At 36.0% G+C, this 19091-nt stretch overlaps 1 non-coding gene across 1 annotated transcript; it reads left to right on the top strand.

The window, feature by feature from the left end:
* The first annotated feature begins 4055 nt into the window (after positions 1 to 4055).
* Positions 4056 to 4163, top strand: LOC148562498 (small nucleolar RNA R71). Its single transcript, XR_015887535.1, has one exon. It is a non-coding gene; the product is annotated as a small nucleolar RNA R71 (small nucleolar RNA).
* The last annotated feature ends 14928 nt before the right edge of the window (positions 4164 to 19091 follow it).

Below are 19091 nucleotides of genomic sequence, written 5' to 3'. Positions count from 1 at the left end.
AGCTTTTTCCACACCAAACTTAAAAGGTTTGCTCGTCCTCGAGTAAAAGAAGAAAGAAAGGATTAGAGGAAGAAGAGATGGAGGAGATGGAGGTGTGTGAATGGTTCAGCCAAGGGGGTTTTAGGTGGTTATGATGTGTGAAAATGATGGAGTGATGAGGGGCTTATATAGGAGTGGAGTGGAGAGGAAATTCTTGTAATAGAGGTTGGGTTTGGGAGGGATATGGTTTGAATTTGAATGGGTGGGGGTAGGTGGGTTGTATGATGGTTTTAGAGGAGAAATGGAGGTGATTGGTGGAGGTTATTTTGGGGAAGAGTGTTATAGAAAGGTGTGAAAAGGAGAGAAAAAGAGTTGATTTAGGTGGGGATCCTGTGGGGTCCACAGATCCTGAGGTGTCAAAAAATTCTACTCCCTGCACCTTTTTGGTGTTTAAACGCCCTCTGTGTGCCATTTCTGGCGTTTAACGCCAGCTCTATTGCCCATTCTGGCATTAAACGCCAGGCTGATGCCCCTTTCTGGCGTTTAACGCTAGCCAGACACCCTTTTCTAGCGTTAAACGCCAGTCTGTTTGCCAATTCTGGCGTTTAACACCCAGAATGCTGCCAGACTGGGCGTTTAACGCCCATTCTACTATCCTTACTGGTGTTTAAACACCAGTAAGCCTGTCCTCCAGGGTGTGCTGTTTTTGATGCTGTTTTTGATTCTGCTTTAATTCTGCAGCTGTTTTTATGACTCCACATGATCATCAACCTAAATAAAACATAAAATAACAATGGAAAATGAAATGAAAAAGTAATTAACATAGATAAATAAGATTGGGTTGCCTCCCAATAAGCACTTCTTTAATGTCAATAGCTTGACAGTGAGCTCTTATAGAGCTTCACAGACATTCAAAGCATGATTGTGGCCTCCTGGTGCACAAAATTGTTACATATTACTCTCTTACAATTTTGCACACAGACCAGCAAGTGCACTAGGTCGTCCAAGTAATACCTTACGTGAGTAAGGGTCGAATCCCACAGAGATTGTTGGTTTGAAGCAATCTATGGTTATCTTATAACTCTTAGTCAGGATATAATATCAATAATAATTTTTAGTTTGAATTGTAAAAAGAAAAAGGGCAGAACACAAATTATACTTGTATGCAATGATGGAGAATATGTTGGAGTTTTGGAGATGCTTTGTCTTCTGAAATTCTGCTTTCCTCTGTTTTCTGATTCACGCACGCACGTCTTCCTATGGCAAGCTGTGTGTTGGTGGATCACTGTTGTCAATGGCTACCATCCATCCTTCCAATGAAAAGGGTCCAGATGCGCTGTCACCGCACGGCTAATCATCTGCAGGTTCTTAATCGTACCGGAATAGGATTTACTATCCTTTTGCGTCTGTCACTACGCCCAGCACTTGCGAGTTTGAAGCTCGTCACAGTCATTCAATCCCTGAATCCTACTCGGAATACCACAGACAAGGTTCTCAATCTCTTGAATGCTGGCATCAATCTAGCTTATACCACGAAGATTCTGATTAAGAGATCTAAGAGATATTCATTCATTCTACGGTGGAACGTAAGTGGTTATCAGGCACGCGTTCGTGGAGGAGTGATGATGATTGTCACGTTCATCACATTCACATTGAAGTGCAAATGGATATCTTAGATAGGAACACGCATGTTTGAATGGAAAACAGAAATACTTGCATTAATTCATCGAGACACAGCAGAGCTCCTCACCCCCCAACAATGGAGTTTAGAGACTCATGCCGTCAAAAGTTACAAAGTTTAGATCTAAAAATGTCATGAGGTGCGAAATAAACCTCTAAAAGTTGTTTAAATACTTAACTAGTAACCTAGGTTTACAGAAAATGAACAAACTATGATAGATGGTGCAGAAATCCACTTCTGGGGCCCACTTGGTGTGTGCTGGGGCTGAGACTTAAGCTAATCACGTGCATAGGGCTGTTTTGGGCGTTCAACGCCAGCTTTGGATCCTTTTCTGGCGTTGAACTCCACTTTGTAACTTGTTTCTGGCGCTGGACGCCAGATAGCAGCATGGAACTGGCGTTGAACGCCCGTTTACGTCGTCTATCCTTGAGAAAAGTATGAACTATTATATATTTCTGGAAAGCCCTGGATGTCTACTTTCCAACGCAATTGGAAGCATGCCATTTGGAGTTCTGTAGCTCCAGAAAATCCATTTTAAGTGCAGGGAGGTCAGAATCCAACAGCATCAGCAGTCCTTTTTCAGCCTGAATCAGATTTTTGCTCAGCTCCCTCAATTTCAGCCAGAAAATACCTGAAATCATAGAAAAACACACAAACTCATAGTAAAGTCCAGAAATATGAATTTTTCCTAAAAGCTACTGAAAATAAACTAAAAACTAACTAAAACACACTAAAAACTATATGAAATTAACCCCAAAAAGCGTATAAAATATCCGCTCATCACCTCCCAACACCAAACTTAGAGTTTGAATATGGGGGCTCTGCTTGACTCTATATGGAGAGAATTGGATGAATCTTTTCATGCTTCTTCTCTATGTTTATAGAAGAAGATCATTGAGCCTTAAACACAAGGTAGTCATCATTCAATTGAAAGACTAACTCTCCTTTGTCCACATCAATCATAGCCTTGCTGTGGCTAGGAAGGGTCTTCCAAGGATGATGGATTTATCCTCATCCTTCCCAGTGTCTAGGATTATGAAGTCAGCAGAGATGTAAAGGCCTTCAACCTTCACTAAGACATCCTCTACAAGTCCATAAGCCTGTTTCATTGATTTGTCTGCCATCTCTAGTGAGATTCTTGTAGCTTGTACCTCAAAGATCCCCAGTTTCTCCATTACAGAGAGTGGTATGAGGTTAATACTTGAACCAAGGTCATACAGAGCCTTCTCAAAGGTCATGGTGCTTATGGTGCAAGGATTTAAGAACCTTCCGGGATCCGGTTTTTTTTTAGGTAATTTCTGCTGAACCAAGGCATTCAGTTCATTGATGAGCAATGGAGGTTCATCCTCCCAAGTCTCATTACCAAATAACTTGGCATTCAGCTTCATGATTCCTCCTAGATACCGAGCAACTTACTCTTCAACAATATCTTCATCCTCTTCAGAGGAAGAATACTCATCAGAGCTCATGAATGGCAACAGTAAGTTCAGTGGAATCTCTATGGTCTCTGTATGAGCCTGAGATTCCTTTGGTCCTCATTAGGGAACTCCTTATTGGTCAGTGAACGTCTAGTAAGGTCTTCCTCACTGGAAATCACTACATTTGTACTCTCTCCAGGTTCGGCCACTTTGGATATAGTTATGGCCTTGCACTCTCTTTTGGGATTCTCTTCTGTATTGCTTGGGAGAGTACTATGAGGGATTTCAGTAACTCTTTTACTCAGCTGACCCACTTGTGCCTCCAAATTTCTGATGGAGGACCTTGTTTCAGTCATAAAACTGAGAGTGGTCATGGATAGATCAGAGACTATGGTTGCTAAGTCAGAGAGGCTCTGCCTAGAATTCTCTATATGTTGCTGAGAAGATGATGGAAAAGGCTTGCTATTGCCAAACCTATTTCTCATACCATTATTATTATTGAAGCCTTGTTGAGGCTTCTTTTGATTCTTCCATGAGAAATTTGGATGATTTCTCCATGAAGGATTATAGGTGTTTCCATGGGATTCTCCCATGTAATTCACCTCTTCCATTGCAGGATTCTCAGGGTCATAAGCTTCTCCTTCAGAGGAAGCTTCTTTAGTACTGCCGAATGCAGCTTGCATTCCAGTCAGATTCTGAGAAATCATATTGACTTGCTGAGTTAATATTTTATTCTGAGCCAATATGGCATTCAGAGTATCAATCTCAAGAACTCCATTCTTCTGAGTCATCCCATTATTCACAGGATTTCTTTCAGAAGTATACATGAACCGGTTATTTGCAACCATTTCAATGAGTTCCTAGGCTTCTGCAGGTATTTTCTTCAGATGAAGAGATCCACCAGCAGAGTGGTCCAATGACATCTTGGACAATTCAGACAGACTATCATAGAATATACATAAGATGCTCCATTCTGAAAGCATGTCAGAAGGACACATTCTGATCAATTGCTTGTATCTTTCCCAAGCTTCATAGAGGGATTCACCTTCCTTCTGTCTGAAAGTTTGGACTTTCACTCTAAGCTTGCTCATTGGTTCACGGAATTGTGATCACACTTTTCACAACTCCGGTACAACTAACCAGCAAGTGCACTGGGTCGTCCCAGTAATACCTTATGTGAGTAAGGGTCGATCCCACGGAGATTGCCAGCTTGGAGCAAGCTATGGTTATCCTGTAATTCTTAGTCAGGAGATTCAAATGATATGAATGATTTTGTTTATGAAAAGTAAATAACAAGAAATGAATGATACTTGTGATTCAGTAATGAGGAATAGGTTCAGGTTCTGGAGATGCTCTGTCGTCTGAATCTCTGCTTTCTTACTGTCTTCTTCTCCAAAGACACATGACTTCTTTCCATGGCAAGCTGTATGTTGGTGGATCACTGTTGTCAATGGCTACCATCCGTCCTCTCAGTGAAAATAGTCCTGGTACGGTTTCTGTACGGCTAATCAACTATCAGATCTCTCGGTTTCTGTTTCGGTACCACACGGCTAATCATCTGTCGGTTCTCACTTGTGTCGGAATAGGATCTCTCTATCCTTTTGCACACTGTCACTGCGCCCAACATTCGTGAGTTTGAAGCTCGTCACAGTCATCCCGTCCCAGATCCTACTCGGAATACCACAGACAAGGTTTAGACTTTTCGGATCTCAGGAATGCTGCCAATTGGTTCTAGCCTCTACCACGAAGATTCTGATCTCATGGGTTTGAATGCTCTGTTGTTAGGAGATGCAAGTCAAACTCGTGGATTAGAAACCCAAGAGATACGCACTCAAGCTGTCGCCCAATGACTACGTTGAGCTCAGATAGAACGGTAGTGATTGTCAAGCACGCGTTCATAAATTTGAGAATGATGATGAGTGTCACGGATCATCATATTCTTTACATTGAAGAATGAGTGAGTATCTTAGAACAGAATCAAGTGTGATCGAATAGAAAATAATAGTAATTGCATTAATCCATTGAGACACAGCAGAGCTCCTCACCCCCACCTATGGGGTTTAGAGACTCATGCCATAGAAGATACAGTATGAGATGTAAAAATTTCATCCCCCCTAAAATGAATCTCTAAAAGTAATTTTTATACTAAACTAGTAACTTAGGTTTACAAAAAATGAGTAACTAAGTGCAGATAGTGCAAAAATCCACTTCCGGGGACCACTTGGTGAGTTTTTGGGCTGAGCTTTAAAGCTTTCACATGCATAGGCCATTCTTGGAGTTAAACGCCAGCTTGGGTCAGTTTGGGCGTTCAACTCCAGTTTTGGTGCCAGTTCTGGCGTTTTACGCCAGAAAAGGGTCTCTGGCTGGCGTTTAATGCCAGTTTGGGTCATCAAATCTCGGGCAAAGTATGGACTATTATACATTTTTGGAAAGCCCAAGATGTTAGCTTTTCATCCCAATTGAGAACGCAACAATTAAACTTCTGTAGCTTCAGAAATATGCATTTGAGTGCAGGGAGGTTAGAATCCAACAACATCTGCAGTCCTTTCTCAGTCTCTGAATCAGATTTCTGCTCAAGTCCCTTAATTTCAGTCAGAAAATACCTGAAATTACAAAAAAATATACAAACTCATAGCAAAGTCCATAAATGTAATTTTTGCATAAAAACTAATAAAAATGTAATAAAAAGTAACTAAAACATGCTAAAAACTACCTAAAAATAATGCCAAAAAGCGTATAAATTATCCACTCATCACACATTGCAAACACTCTGTGTCAAAGACAAATGGTGTATCAGCGGCTAGCAGATTGCTCAAAGGTTTTGTAATTTTTGAAAAATCCTTTATAAACCTCTTATAGAATCCTGCATGTCCCAAAAAGCTTCTGATTACCTTAACATTGGTAGGTGGTGGTAATTTTTCAATTACCTCTACCTTAGTTTGATCTACCTCTATTTCCTTGTTCGAAATTTTGTGCCCAAGGACAATTCCTTCAATCACTATAAAGTGACATTTCTCCCATTTTAAAACCAGGTTAGTCTCTTGGCACCTTTTCAGAACAAGTGCTAGATGGTCAAGACAGGAGCTGAATGAGTCTCAAAATACTGAGAAGTCATCCATGAAGACTTCCAAAAATTTCTCTACCATATCAGAGAAGATAGAGAGCATGCACCTCTGAAAGGTTGCAGGTGCATTGCACAGACCAAATGGCATCCTTCTATAGGCAAATACTCCAGATGGACATGTGAATGCTGTTTTCTCTTGGTCCTGAGGATCTACTACAATCTGGTTGTAACCTGAATAGCCATCCAAAAAGTAGTAGTATTCATGACCTGCTAGTCTCTCTAGCATCTGGTCTATGAATGGTAAAGGAAAAGGATCCTTTCTGGTGGCTGTATTGAGCCTTCTGTAGTCAATACACATACGCCACCCTGTAACTGTTCTTATAGGAACCAGTTCATTCTTTTAATTATGAACCACTGTCATGCCTCCCTTCTTAGGGACAACTTGGATAGGGCTCACCCAGGGGCTATCAGAAATAGGATAGATAATCCCAACCTCTAGTAACTTAGTGACCTCTTTATGCACCACCTCCTTCATGGCTGGATTCAGCCGCCTCTGTGGTTGAACCACTGGCTTAGCATCATCCTCCAATAGGATCTTGTGCATACATCTGGCTGGGCTAACGCCCTTAAGATCACTTATGGACCACCCAAGAGCTGTCTTGTGTGTCCTTAGCACCTGAATTAGTGCTTTCTCTTCCTGTGGCTCTAAAGCAAAGCTTATGATTACCGGAAAAGTGTCATCTTCTCCCAGAAATGCATATTTCAGGGATGGTGGTAGTGGTTTGAGCTCAGGTTTAGGAGGCTTCTCCTCTTTCTGAGGAGTTTTCAGAGGTTCTTTTGTTTTTTCTGGTTCCTCCAGATCAGGCTGAACATCTTTAAAAATGTCCTCTAGCTCTGATTCGAGACTCTCAGTCATATTGACCTCGCCTACCAGGGAGTCAATAATATCAACGCTCATGCAGTCTTTTGATGTGTCTGGATGCTGCATAGCTTTGACAGCATTCAACTTAAACTCATTCTTATTGACTCTCAGGGTTACCTCCCCTTTTTGGATGTCAATGAGGGTTCGTCCAGTTGCTAGAAAAGGTCTTCCTAGAATGAGAGTTGCACTCTTGTGCTCCTCCATTTCCAGCACTACAAAGTCAGTGGGAAAGGCAAATGGCCCAACCTTGACAATCATGTCCTCAATTACGCCTGATGGAATTTTAATGGAGCCATCAGCAAGTTAGAGACATATTCAGGTTGGTTTGACTTCTTCAGTCAAACCAAGCTTTCTGATAGTGGATGCAGGTATCAAGTTGATACTTGCCCCAAGATCACATAAAGCTGTCTTGGTACAAGCATCCTCTAATGTGCATGGTATCATAAAGCTTCCGGGATCTTTAAGCTTCTCTGGTAAGCTTTTTAAAATGACTGCACTGCATTCTTCAGTAAGAAAAACTTTTTCAGTCTCTCTCCAATCCTTCTTATTACGTAAGATCTCTTTCATGAACTTAGCATAAGAGGGTATTTGCTCAAGTGCCTCTGCAAACGGAATCTTTATTTCAAGAGTCCTGAGATAGTCTGCAAAGCTGGCAAAAAGTTTATCCTATTTTGCTTGGCGGAGTTTCTGAGGATAAGGCATCTTGGCTTTATATTCTTCAACCTTAGTTGCTGCAGGTTTATTTTCTACAGAAGTGGTTGGAGAAGCCTGCTTAAAGGGGTTGTTATCAGCACTTGCAGGTGTCTGATCCCTCATTGCGTTTGAACGCCAGAATTGGGTGCTATATGGGCGTTCAACTCCAGATTGCCACCCTTTTTCTGGAGTTTGAATGCTAGAATCATTCCTCTCTGGGCTCTTATTGTCCTCAGAGGGATTTTGGGAAGTGGTTTGGTCATCCTTTGTCAGTTGTTCCTTTCTTGGCTTTCTGCTGCTTTGAGTTGAGACATTCAATGTCTTCCCGCTCCTCAAATGAACAGCTTGGCATTCTTCTATTATCTGTTTAAATAACTACTGCCTTGTCTGATTCAATTGTTCCTCCATATTCTTGTTAGCATCTTTGGTTTCTTGTAGCATCTCTTTAAATTCTGCTAACTGTTTTGTTACAGAAAATAGTTGCTGATTGAGTTCAGCAATTTGTTCTGGAGGACTAAGTTAAGTGGATGCTGCCTTAGCTTCTTCTTTCATGGAGGTCTCACCACTTGAGTACAGGTGCTGATTACTGAAAACTATATCAATGAGCTCTTGAGCCTCTTCAATTGTCTTTCTCATATGTATAGATCCACCAGCAGAGTGGTCTAGAGACATCTGGGCCTTTTCTGTAAGCCCATAGTAAAAGATGTCTAACTGCACCCATTCTGAAAACATTTCAGAGGAGCATTTCCTTAGCATCTCTCTATACCTCCCCCAGGCATTATAAAGAGATTTATTATCCTCTTGTTTAAAGCCTTGGATATCCAGCCTTAGCTATGTCATCCTTTTTAGAGGAAAATATTGATTCAGAAATTTGTCTGACAACTGTTTCCATGTTCTTATGCTGGCTTTGTGTTGGTTGTTTAACCACCTCTTAGCTTGGTCTTTTATAGCAAATGGAAACAACAATAATCTATAGACATCCTGATCCACTTTCTTACCACGTACTGTGTCAGCAATCTGTAAGAACTGTGCCAGAAACTCAGTAGGTTCTTCCTGTGGAAGACCGGAATACTGGCAATTGTGCTGCACCATGATAATGAGTTGAGGATTTAACTTAAAATTGCTGTCTTTGATAGGGGGTATACAGATACTACTCCCATATGAAGTAGTAGTGGGGTTAGCATATGATCCCAGAGTCCTTCTGGACTGTTCATTTCCACTTAGGTCCATGATGGATAAAGGGAGATGATGTAGATTGTAAATAAAAAAAATTTTCTCCTTTTTTTTGAAAACCAAAATTAAAAGAAAATAAAATAAAATAAAATAAAATAAATGAAAAATTGAATATAAGTTCAAAAATTAGAAGAAAAAGAAATAAAAGAAAATTGAAAACTAGAATAATTAACTAATTAAAAAGATTTGAAAAATTGTGGGTGAGGATTTTCGAAAAATGAAGAGAGAGAAAGTGGTTAGGAAATTTTGAAAAAGATATATTTTAAAATTAAAGATACTTGAAAGAAAATAAAAAAAATAAATAAAAGAAGAGATTTGAAAAAGATAAGATTTTAAAATTTTAAAGATTAAAACTTTCTTAACAAAAAACACCAAACATAAAATTTTTCAATCAAAATAATAAAATAGGACAAGTAATTTGAAAATTATAAAAAAAATATTTTTAAAAATTTTATAAAATATTTTCGAAAAATATAAAAAGAAAATTGAAAAAGAATTTGTTTTGAAAAAGATTTAAAAAGATAAATTTTTTAAAATTGAAATTTTGACTTGACTAACAAGAAACTACCAAATTTTTTAAAATTTTGACTAAGTCAACCTAAGGAATTCGAAAATGATGAGTAAATAAAGGAAAAGATATTTTTTGAATTTAATGAGGAAAGAGAAAAACAATAAAATGACACAAAACTTAGAATTTTAGATCAAAACAAAGAAAACAAACAAGAAAACTTTGAATGTCAAGATGAACACTAAGAACACCTTGAAGATCAAGATGAACACCAAGAACAAATTTTGAAAATTTTTAAGGAAATAAGGACACAAAAAATACCAAACTTAAAAATTTTTATACTTTGGACACTAATAATTCAAAAATGTATAAGATAAACAACAAAAGACACCAAATAAGAAAATTTAAAGATCAAATAAAGTAAATTATCAAGAACAATTTGAAGATTAAGGAAGAACTAAAAACATGTAATTAAAAATATGAAGAAAAATAAAAACATGCAATTCGAAAAATTGAAGGAAAATAAAAACATGCAATTGACACCAAACTTAAAACATGAAACTAAACTCAAAAAGAAGACTCAATTATTATTTTATTGGTTTTTATCTATTTTTTGAAAAAAAATCTAGAAAAAGAAAACAAGAATTTTAAAATTTTAACAAAAACAATAATAAAAGACTCAAATTTAGTGACTCTAATGCAAAAAAGATAAATTTTTCCTAGTCTAAGCAACAAGATGAACCGTCAGTTGTCCAAACTCGAACAATCCCCGGCAACGGCGCCAAAACTTGGTGCACGGAATTGTGATCACATTTTTCACAACTCTGGTACAACTAACCAGCAAGTGCACTAGGTCGTCCAAGTAATACCTTACGTGAGTAAGGGTCGATCCCACGGAGATTGCCGGCTTGAAGCAAGCTATGGTTATCCTGTAATTTTTAGTCAGGAGATTCAAATGATATGAATGATTTTGTTTATGAAAAGTAAATAACAAGAAATGAATGATACTTGTGATTCAGTAATGAGGAACACATTGAGGTTCCGGAGATGCTCTATCGTCTGAATCTCTGCTTTCCTACGTCTGAAACACGCATGGCTTCCTTCCATGGCAAGCTGTATGTTGGTGGATCACCGTTGTCAATGGGTACCATCCGTCCTCTCAGTGAAAATGGTCCAGGTACAGTTTCTGTACGGCTAATCAACTGTCGGATCTCTCGTCTCGGATGAAAAATACCAGGCACAGCTACCACACAGCTAATCATCTGTCGGTTCTCACTTGTGTCGGAATAGGATCTCTCTATCCTTTTGCACACTGTCATTGCACCCAACATTCGTGAGTTTGAAGCTCGTCATAGTCATCCCGTCCCAGATCCTACTCGAAATACCACAGACAAGGTTTAGACTTTTCGGATCTCAGGAATGCTGCCAATTGGTTCTAGCCTCTACCACGAAGGTTCTGATCTCATGGATTTGAATGCTCTGTTTTCAGAAGATGCAAGTCAAACTCGTGGATTAGAAACCCAAGAGATACGCACTCAAGCTGTCACCCAATGACTACGTTGAGCTTAGATAGAACGGGAGTGGTTGTCAAGCACGCGTTCGTAAATTTGAGAATGATGATGAGTGTCACGAATCATCATATTCTTTATATTGAAGTACGAGTTAGTATCTTAGAACAGAATCAAGCGTGATCGAATAGAAAACAATAGTAATTGCATTAATCCATTGAGACACAGCAGAGCTCCTCACCCCCACCTATGAGGTTCAGAGACTCATACCGTAGAAGATACAATATGAGATGTAAATTGTCATTCGTCCAAAATGAATCTCTAAAAGTAGTTTTTATACTAAACTAGTAACTTAGGTTTACAGAAAATGAGTAACTAAGTGCAGATAGTGCAGAAATCCACTTCTGGGGCCCACTTGGTGAGTGTTTGGGCTGAGCTTTGAAGCTTTCACGTGCATAGGCCATTCTTGGAGTTAAACGCCAGCTTGGGTGCCAGTTTGGGCGTTCAACTCCTGTTTTGGTGCCAGTTCCGGCGTTTTATGCCAGAAAAGGGTCTTTGGCTGGCATTTAACACCAGTTTGGGCCATCAAATCTCGGGCAAAGTATGGACTATTATACATTTCTGGAAAGCCCAAGATGTTAGCTTTCCAGCCCAATTAAGAACGCGCTAATTAGACTTCTGTAGCTCTAAAAAAACGCATTTGAGTGCAAGGAGGTCAGAATCCAACAGCATATGCAGTCCTTTCTCAGTCTCTGAATCAGATTTTTGCTCAGGTCTCCCAATTTCAGCCAGAAAATACCTGAAATTATAGAAAAACAAACAAACTCATAGTAAAGTCCAGAAATGTGATTTTTTCATAAAAACTAATAAAAATATAATAAAAAGTAACTAAAACATACTAAAAACTACCTAAAAATAATGCCAAAAAGTGTATAAATTATCCGCTCATCACTCAACTTTTGAGGTGGAAATAATTTGGCCAAGAAAGCATTGACCAAATTTTTCCAAGAGTTCAGGCTTTCTCTAGGTTGTGAGCTCAACCATATCCTAGCTCTGTCTCTTACAGCAAAGGGGAAAAGCATAAGTCTGTAGACCTCGGGATCAACCCCATTGGTCTTAACAGTGTCACAGATTTGCAAGAATTCAGCTAAGAACTGATGAGGATCTTCCAATGGAAGTCCATGAAACTTGCAATTCTGCTGCATTAAAGAAACTAATTGAGGTTTAAGCTCAAAGTTGTTTGCTCCAATTGCAGGAATTGAGATGCTTCTTCCATAGAAGTTGGAAGTTAGTGCAGTAAAGTCACTAAGCACCTTCCTTGCATCTCTAGCATTGTTGTTGGGTTTGGATTCCATGTCTGCTTTTTTTTCGAAATTTTTCTGTAAGGTCCTCTCCGGAGTGTTGTGCTTTAGCTTCTCTTAGCTTCCTCTTCAGAGTCCTTTCAGGTTCAGAATCAGCTTCAACAAGAATGTCCTTATCCTTGTTCCTGCTCATATGAAAAAGAAGAGAACAAAGAGAGTAGTGAAATTCTCTATGTCACAGTATAGATATTCCTTTATGTGTCAGAGGAAAAGAAGAATAGAAAATGAGGCAGAGAGAGAATAAGAAGAATTCGAACACAGAGAGAGGGAGAGGGTTCGAATTATTAGATAATAAATAAAATAAATAGAAAGAGATGAGAGAGAGAGTATTCAAATTTTAAGAAGAGGGAAAAATATTTTTATTTTTATTTAATTAATTAAGTTAGTTTCGAAAATATTAAAAAGAAATACAAGAAAATTAAAAACTAAAACAATTAGTTAATTAAAATTTTTTTTTGAAAAAGTGGTTAGTGATTTTCGAAAATTAGAAGTGAAAAAGTAGTTAGGTGGTTTTGAGAAAGACAAGAAATAGTAAACTTTTTAAAATTAAAACAAACAAGTCAAGTAGTTAGTTGAAAAAGATTTGAAAATAAATTTTGAAAAGATAAGAAGTTAGAAAAAGATTTTGAAATTAAAATTTTAAAAAGATATGATTAAAATTTATTTTGAAAAAGAATTGAAAAAGAAATTAAAAAGATTTGATTTTTTTTAAAAAAAATTAAAGTTGATGACTTGACTAACAAGAAACTAAAAGATATGATTCTAGAATTTAAAGATTGAACCTTTCTTAACAAGAAAGTAACAAACTTGAAATTTTGAATCAAAACATTAATTGTTAGCAAGGATTTTCGAAAATATGAAATAAAATTAAGAAAAAGATTTTGAAAAATTAGTTTTAAAATTTTCGAAAACATTAAAAGAAAAATGAAAAAGATTTTGAAAAATTTTAAGAATGAAATTCGAAAATCATAAAAAAATGAAAAAGAATTGATTTTGAAAAAGATTTGAAAAGATAAAGTTTTTAAATTGAAATTTTGACTTGACTAACAAGAAACAACTAAATTTTAAAAATGTTTGACCAAGTCAACTCAAAATTTCGAAAATTATGAGAAGAACAAGGAAAAGTTTTTTTTTTACTTTTGAATTTTTAATGAGGAGAGAGAAAAACAACAAAATGAAACAAAATATAAAAATTTAAGATCAAAACAAATAATGCATGCAAGAATACTCTGAATGTCAAGATGAACACCAAGAACACTTTGAAGATCATGATGAACATCAAGAACATATTTTTGAAAATTTTTAAGAAAAGAAAGACATGCAAGACACCAAACTTAAGAACTTTTGTACTAGGGACACTAACAGTTTGAAAATGCACAAGAAAAACGAGAAAAGACACAAAACAAGAAAAATTAAAGATCAAACAAGGAAAATCATCAAGAACAATTTGAAGATCAAAGAAGAACATAATGCATGAATTTTCGAAAATTTTAAGAAAATTAAAAAAATGCAATTGACACCAAACTTAAAATTTGACACAAGACTCAAACAAGAAACACATAATTTTTTGGTTTTTATGATTTTATTAAATTTTTTTTGTATTTTTTTCAAAATTATTTTGGAAAAAGAAAATAAAGAGATTCAAAAGTTTTAATAAGAATTCCAGAATTCATGCAATGTTAGTCTAAAGCTTCGGTCCAAAAGAATTAGACATGGCCAAATGGCCAGCCAAGCTTTAGCACAAAATTATAAATGAGAATCCAAAGGCTCCTCCAATAGCTGCAATGATAAGTGGAAGCTTCAGTCCAAAAGATTAGACATGGCTTAATAGTCAGCCAAGCTTCAACATATCATCATGGAGCTCTAAGGTGGAATTCATTCTTAAAAATTCTGAAGAACATTTTTTTCGAAAACCTTTTTTTTTGAAATATTTTAAAAAACTTTTTGAAAAGAAAATAAAGGTTGAAACAAGAAAGAAGGTTACCTAATCTAAGCAACAAGATGAACCGTCAATTGTCCAAACTTGAACAATCCCCGGCAACGGCGCCAAAAACTTGGTGCACGGAATTGTGATCACACTTTTCACAACTCCGGTACAACTAACCAGCAAGTGCACTGGGTCGTCCATGTAATAAAACCTTACGCGAGTAAGGGTCGATCCCACGGAGATTGCCGGCTTGAAGCAAGCTATGGTCATCCTGTAAATCTTAGTCAGGCAGATTCAATTGGTTATGAGTTTTGATAATTGAAAGATAAATAAAACGTAAATTAAAATAAAGATACTTATGTAATTCATTGGTGGGAATTTCAGATAAGTGTTTGGAGATGCTTTGTTGCTTCTGAACCTCTGCTTTCCTATTGTCTTCATCCAATCATGCGTGCTCCCTTCCATGGCAAGTTGTATGTTGGTAGATCACCGTTGTCAATGGCTACCATCCGTCCTCTCAGTGAAAATGGTCCAGGTACGGTTTCTGTATGGCTAATCAACTGTCAAATCTCTCGTCTCGGATGAAAAATACCAGGCACAACTATCGCACGGCTAATCATCTGTCGGTTCTCACTTGTGTCAGAATAGGATCGCTCTATCCTTTTGCACACTGTCACTACGCCCAACATTCGTGAGTTTGAAGCTCGTCACAGTCATCCCGTCCCAGATCCTACTTGGAATACCAAAGACAAGGTTTAGACTTTTCGGATCTCAGGAATGCTGCCAATTGGTTCTAGCCTCTACCACGAAGGTTCTAATCTCACGGATTCGAATGCTCTATTGTCAGGAGAGACAAGTCAAATCCGTGGATTAGAGACCTAAACCTAAGAGACTATACTCCGGCTGTCGTCCAATGACTACGTTGAACATCATGTAGACCGCTTGTGGTTGTCAGGCACGCGGATCTTGGCTAAGCGAGTAACGAAGATAGTGGGTGATTATCACAGGTCACCCCTTCATTCTGACTTAACTGAATTAAGTACGAGAGTATATCTTGGAGAAGAAGTAAGCGTGAATTGAAAGAGAAACAATAGTACTTGCATTAATTCATGAAGAACGGCAGAGCTCTGCACCTTAATCTATGAGGTGTAGAAACTCCACTGTTGGAAAATACATAAGAGAAAAAGGTCTAGGCATGGCCGAATGGCCAGCCTCCCAAATGTGAATAATGGCATAATCCTCCGAATACAATAGTAAAAAGTGCTATTTATACTAAACTAGTTTCTAAGGATTACAGAAATAAGTAACTAAGTGCAGATAGTGTAGAAATCCACTTCCGAGGCCCACTTGGTATGTGCTTGGGCTGAGCATTGAGCATTACACATGCATATGCCTTTTCTAGAGTTAAAATCTAGCTTGGATCCCAGTTTGGGCGTTTAACTCCAGTTCTGATGCCAGTTCCGGCGTTTTACGCCAAAAAGGGTCTCTTACTGGCGTTGAACACCAGTTTGGGCCATCAAATCTCGGAAAAAGTATGAACTATTATACATTGCTGGAAAGCCCAAGATGTTAGCTTTCCCGCCCAATTGAGAACGCGCTAATTGGACTTCTGTTGCTCCAGAAAAACGCGTTTGAGTGCAGGGAGGTCAGAATCCAACAACATCTGCAGTCTTTTCTCAGCCTCTGAATCAGATTTTTGCTTAGGTCCCTCAACTTCAGCCAGAAAATACCTGAAATTACAGAAAAACACAAAAACTTATTGTAAAGTCTAGAAATGTGATTTTTGCCTAAAAACTAATAAAAATATAATAAAAAGTAACAAAAACATACTAAAAACTATGTAAAAACAATGCCAAAAAGCGTATAAATTATCCGCTCATCAGTAGCCAAAACTTTAGCAACACATCTTACTTTTTTCCACCTTTAAAACTTGGGATTTCTCTTGCTCCTAATGCATCAAGCTGGTGCGAAACTCCTTCTCTAGTGATATGATTCAATAGATTGTTATATACCTCAATAGTTAATTCGTCTTGATCTTTCTATTAGAAAAAATTTATCATTTTCATGCTTCATTCACTACAACAAAATAGCATTTTTGTGACGTTTGTTTAATACTTGGCGACGGTTTTAACCTTCACTAATTGTTTTGCGACGGTTAAAAAAAGGTCATGGATTTGAGTGTCGCCATATGACATAGTGACGGTTTTGAACCACCGTTGGTAAGGAGTGTTGCTAAACTGTTTGTTAAAACCGTCACTCATTTGCAACACTTGCCAAGGTGTTTTTATGTTGTATTTTGCGACGTTTTAAAACTGTCATTAAATTACTAACTCATTTAACAGTTTTTTCTTCTATTTCGTGATTTTTTAAACCATCATGAAATTTTTAGTGAGGATTAAAACCATCATGAAATTTTTAGTGAGGATTAAAACCATCACTATATTACTACTAACAAAGCTTTTAAGTATATTTACTGACGGTTTTTCAATTTGAAACCGTTACTAAATTATTAATTCTTGTAACAGTTTTTCCTGTATTTAGTGACTGTTTTAAACTGTCAAAATCTCTTTAACATTAAAGCTTTCTTTTGTTAATTATTACAAAAAAATTTCTATTATAAATAATAATTTATGTGTCTACCAACAAAATAATAGATGTCATTATATTTCAACAAATCTAAACTCATTTCCACAAGTACAAAAATAGCAATAATGTATTTTAAAAATTGAATTCTACAAGTTTTACAGAAAGATAATCCATAAAAATAGCTATGCTTGATGTTTCTCATTGTTTCTTCTAACAACTACTCAGTAGCCATCTTGTCTCTTTTGATACTTTTTATTTTATTCTCTTCTGCCTGAATTAACAACAATTAAAGAACTGATAAACATTAGTATTGCCACAATTTTTGCTAAAAAAAATTAAAATGGTAGCACCCTATAAATCATAAATATCTTTTGTAAAAGTTATGACTATTCAAAAACTACATAAAATAAGATAAAACTTCATTTAGATAGAAAACATTTGGCAAGAGAACGAACAACCAAAAGAACTAAGCTCAAATAGTAAATTTGTATGAAATCACTACAAATTAACTTTTGGTTAAGTTCACCACATTTGTCAACTAACCTAAAGCAATTGGAGTTATTAATAGTTTATTGCGTTTTTTCTCCTCCTCAGAAATTATATTGTTTTAAATGTATTATGAAGTTAACGGTAATTTAACAAATAAAAAATAAAAATTATGCACAACTCTGTCACAGGCGCTGACCCATTATAAGTTTTCACCAGTATGACTTCAATTAGATTACTGGTTATTATATGGTTTCTCTTAGTAATGCATAATACATCATTTCTAAATGTGTCTATATAGTATAAGCGTTTAGAAAACAGGGGAACTTACAAATTAAATTGTCATTTACATTATTGACAAAGTGAAATTGTAACCCAGCCGAAGAAAAAATAACAAACCAGATAAGACGCGTTGCAGGCTTTTCGATGATATTGGAGCTCTTTGAACCATTTACGTAGTTTTATGAATAAGATGGTGTAGCGTTAATTAATTATATATGTCAAATTAAAATATGTACTATATAATATAAATATCAACTTGCACAAACAACTGGCAGATTGACTAGTACTCTAGTATATCATTCATGATACAAAATTGTTAAGTCAATTTGGAATCTCTAGCTCTAAGAAGTTTCTCATTTAATGCAGAAAATACATACATACATATATATATATATATATATATATATATATATATATATATATATACATATATATATATATATAAGTGGTATCCGCCATTCAGTGGCGGAACTTGAAGCAAAATTTTGGGGGGGCCAGATAAAAAATAATTGTCAAAATATTTTTGATATGGACCCCATTTAAGATAAGCTCGTCTAATCTCATCTCTCTGGTTTGGGTGATATTACCAAATTTAAAGCCGTTTTTCAAGATTTCGTTCCAAAAAGTTAAGGTTAAAGTCATCAGATGTAACTTTTTGAACTTTTGAAGGTTATATCTTACTTTTTTCGTTATTCATTAAAGTAAAAAAACTATCTACAGGTGTTGATATTGTAAAAGTTATATGTTCTCCTTCTTAAATATTAGCCTTCCTTTTAAAAAATGTATCAATTCTTTCATTTTTCATTATTATTTTATATAAAAATTTGAATATATATCCTGTAAAATATGTAAAGACGAAGTTAGAAGGATAAATATTAAAATTTATAATTATTGAATTTTTTTATCAATTTATACAAATACAATAATATTAATACTTATTGAATATTCTATTATTTTTTATCATATAAAAAATTAAATTAAATAAATAGTAAAATATAAATAATATTAAATTAAATAAATAAAAATATCTAATATTTTATATTTGAATTTAAAGATAGAGAGAGTGTTGTTTATTGAACTTATTAGATACTTTAAGTCATAGTAAAGTATTTAAGTCAATTGAACTATTTTTTATCATTTAAAAAAGTACTACTAAATTTTTTATAAAAGGTTTGGGGGCCATGGCCCCCCTTGTCTGAACTAAGCTCCGCCACTGCCGCCATTGACCTTTTATGTATGAAATAATAAAAATATAATAATGTACATGCATGCAATAACAGTTTTGTAACTTTGTGTGAAACTTTTTTAGAAATTGGCTGTTTGCTTTCAAACAAAACTAATACAAGTCCGAATTTGAGTATAGATAAATCAATAATAGTATAAGAAATCAAGTTATCAGAATTAACATTAAAAATTAGTTCAAAAAGAGAGAATTATTTTATA

This window comes from Arachis ipaensis, chromosome B6 (genome assembly GCF_059453495.1).
Source record: "Arachis ipaensis isolate K30076 ecotype BB chromosome B6, ASM5945349v1, whole genome shotgun sequence".
NCBI classification, from domain to species: Eukaryota; Viridiplantae; Streptophyta; class Magnoliopsida; order Fabales; family Fabaceae; genus Arachis; species Arachis ipaensis.
The sequence above is the reverse complement of the archived record's forward strand: the minus strand, read 5'-3'. Positions and strand labels throughout refer to the sequence as shown.